Here is a 4010-nt window from a genome sequence, read left to right on the forward strand (position 1 = left end):
TTAACTCTTGCTCCATTATCCTGTCCCGACCACACAGTTTGCTGCTTGTTGGTCAGTGTACTAGAACAACATTCACAAAGGTCCAGCGTTGAGTTAGCCTGGCTGAGCCCTACCCAGAAAGCTGGCCTGTCGCCGTGTAAGTGTCTTTACGATTGATTACCACTGAGGCGCTATTAAAAGTTGCTCTGGATTTGGCCTTCAGTGCTGAGGACTGTACCCTTGGATCTGGAACATACCCCGTGTGGGTACACATCCTCTTCTAATACAGAATAGTTACAAGGCTCAAATGAGCTAACTTGTGGTCACCCAACAGGACCATACATTTAAATACAAGGTGATACTAACCAAACACCGATAGCTGAGAGGCTACCCCAGAAAGGATGCCTGATTCAGTTTATTGACCCTGTCAGAGAAAAGAGGGCCCTGTGGTGGAAGAGTGCCAGTTCTGGTCTTAACTGACCCTGAACCAGGATTCATCTCTCAGCAGAGGCCCTAAAACCCGAACCTGAACCAAAAGTCACAATAATGCCACTTACCGAGACTGCTGTGAGCTGGGCACTACGTGTGGATATTTCAAACAGTAACTCATTTGTCTTTTCATCAAAGAAATCAATCTTTGATCATACTACATAAAATGGAAAAAAGCTAAACTGCTTTGGTTGAAGAGGATAGAGAGGCCATGGCCAAGCCTACTCAGCCTCCCAAAGCATTCCACAGAATCCTTTCTAGAACAATTTGGACAGTGCTTGTGGCTTCTTCCTGTCATTCAGATGAGGAAAAGGCCTGGGAAGGCACCTGTCTGCATTCTCTGTGTACACAGCCTACGCCATGGACAATGTCTGCTTTCTCTAATTACCTCTGTCCTCAAGGTGAAGCCTGGGCTTCCTGCAGTGCCTGCTACTTTCACCAAATGAAGACTGAGAATGGACTAGTCCCATGTCACATGGTGGGTTGGTGGCAGGTCATTAAATTTTTGGCCATGTCTCTCTAGCTTACACAATTGAGGATTGGTTCGTGGGAGGGGGGATGAAATTACCAGCATAACAGTTTATGCTTGCAGCGGTAACAGATTAACCATTCCAGGAGTATGAGGAATGCTGATATTTGTTACCAAAATACAGTCATGTCAAATAAAAATACCATGGCAGTTGCCAAGCCTACATGAGATGAGAATAAGCTAAATTTTAAGTATAGAGAATTCTGGTTAATGCAAGATGGCAGGAATAACCACAGTGCTTTTTTTTTTATTATTTTAAAGAAAATGCTAGGTTTTCCCTGTTTATTACTAATATTTAAAAAAATGTGAAAAAGAAAAACTCATTCTCAATTCTCCAGCTCTCATCCCTCCCTCTAACCCACACAACTCCTGACCCCTTTCCATAGGACCAGTTCAAAACTTAAACCTGTTCACTGGTGTATTCACAGAAAACATCCAGTGCCAGGGATGTCGGGGAAGGGTTTGAAAGACGGCGACAGTACTGTCCGACTCCACCCGAAGACAGGCCAGGCAGGGGTTCACAGAATGCAAATGAAAGGGCTGGTGATCTCACAGTCTAACTCAAATGGACTGGAGAGGAGTTAGGTAGGGGTCTTTACAAGACATCCCACAGGTCTGTGTCAGACCCAGAATAACCAATGCCAGGAGCATGGGGAGGACCAGGGAGGCAGGATGGCGGACAGTTTCACAATTCTCCCATGTTGGGAGGTGGGGGAAGGCTAGACGGCACCAAGAGCCCCACTCATTTTGGCAGAAAAACTTATTCTAGAGTCGGGAAGTCACAAAAATGCCACAGACTGAGAAAGCCTACGAGGGTATACAGAGTTTCACAAAGCACAGTGGTCATAGACCATAGTGTGGGGATCACAGAGGAACTGTGGAAGCCAAAAGCAGGAAGCCTTTTAGGGAGCAACTCTACCAGTCACCCCACCTTGACCCCAGGTCCGAAAACCTGATGAGTTTCACAAGCAGCTAACAACACTGAGGGTAGGAGGTACCACATAAAAAGGACTTAAAATAAGCAGCTACAAGAAGGAAATGGTAGGAGAGCACTCCAAGCTCTCAGGACTGAAAGGCAGTAGGGGCTGGTGGACAGATAGACAAGAAACAGCAGTTTCCTGCTCAGCAGTCATTTGTTGAGGGGGAAAGAGATCCAGGAGGCAATTAAAGGGGGCAAAGATGGGGTCCTGCAGGCAAGTCTTTGAAAGATCAGAAGAAAGTATACACACATTGTGCACCAGTGAGGAGACAACTCTGGACCCCAAATGCAGGAGGTGGAGGATGAGGTTGGTGTGTACCTGACTGAGGGTGCTGTGTGGGGGAGCCTCACAGTAGCCTCCACAGGGCCACAGGGAAATAGATGGCTGCTGGTCACAGACGGTTCCTTCTACCCTGGAAGGAAGGCACAGGCTCACAGAGGTCCATTGATCCCTGTGTGGTAGGAGGCCCAGAGGTCTTCATATCGACACTGGCCCTTTTTGGCAAAATGTTAGCTGACAGGGCGCTAAGATTTGTCTTCCATAACCTGGGAGTCAGCCTTGGGTGGGCAGGTGTTCTTGATGAGAGACCAGCTTTTGAACCTTCAGAGGTTTCTCTGCTCTTTGTGACAGCTTCCCCTGGAGGGACCCACATGGCCTGGCCCTGGAAAAGGAGATTCAACATTGACCCCCCACCACCACCACCACCACAACCATATAGGTCAGACCTAGGGCTAAGGCCTTTCTGAATTGGGCCTCTATCACGGGGAGGAGGTGGGAGACTGAGCGATGGTAGAATCATCGGGCCCCTTGACCCTGGAGGACCTCTGTGAAGAGCTTCACTGCTGCCAGTCAGGTGGAGTTGTTTAGAGAAAGCTTCCACTTCCATCTTCCCAGTGAAAGTCTGGTCACAACCTGTCAGCCCAGTCTTCGCAGTCTGCAATCTCTCTCCCTCTTCCCTCCCATGGTGCTTTCTAGGATAGCAAAGGAACCCACTGACAACATTTTCAGGCCCTGGAACGTGGAGCAGGACCAAAGCCTTCAGAGCAACAATACCTGTGGGAGATCCACAAAGCAACATTTTTATGATCTACAAGCCAGGGAACCCCAAAATTGCCGTCAAATATGCATTCTGAATACTCGGTAAGCCAATGTGAGAACTGGCAAACTAGAAGAGTCACAGGCTTTCGTGTACCAGTGAGCTGAAAACACAAAAGGAGAAACTTCTGCTTCAGCACCTGAGAGATTAGTAGGTATAGTTTCCCTTACACTGTGAGCATTAGAAACCCAAGTCCAAGACATACAATATGGACAGGTAAGTGCTGGACAGCGTTGTCACAGCCATGGCCTACCTGTGGAGGGTCAAGGCCAATACCAGACCATTGGTTTGAGTGCAGCCGCCTGCTCTGACCAGTCCAACACAAACATGGTAGTGAGGTCCTCTCTGTGATGAAGTGGGACAAGAAAACAGGGATGTTGGTGGGAGTGGTGATCACGAGAGTGCAGCATGCCTCGGCAGCCACATGCCTGCCTCAGCACTCCAGGAGGGCTGCCAGAATATCACCACGCAGCTCATTTCCAACATGGACACTGACATGATCCTGAGTGGGGCACAGGTACAGGTTTCCCACAGGCAACCCAGACTCTGACTCTAGTGACATCTGCCAGAATGGCATTAGGCTGGACACAAGAAACCTGGTCCAGGAGTGAGTGGTAAAGCACCAAGGTGCCTGGTATGTGTAAAACTGCTCCAAGCTTATTCAGGCATCTTTGGACCCATCTGTGACCCACCTCATGACCTCTTTGAGCCCAGAGACACTAAGTATGAGACCCAACGAGTCCCCAGCCTGGACCCTCCTTGATGAAGATAAAGGAGGCTGCTCTGTGTCTGCTGAGCAGGAACCCCTGTGACTTCTACCTCCTCATGGAGGGGGCCCGCATTGACCCTGGTCACCAGGACAGCACAGCTATTGAGCACTAACTGAGACCATGTTTGGCCCCATCACGGACGAGGCAGGCCAGCTCACTGGTGAGCA

The sequence above is a fragment of the Nycticebus coucang genome, chromosome 8 (genome assembly GCF_027406575.1).
Source record: "Nycticebus coucang isolate mNycCou1 chromosome 8, mNycCou1.pri, whole genome shotgun sequence".
In the NCBI taxonomy this organism is placed as follows: domain Eukaryota; kingdom Metazoa; phylum Chordata; class Mammalia; order Primates; family Lorisidae; genus Nycticebus; species Nycticebus coucang.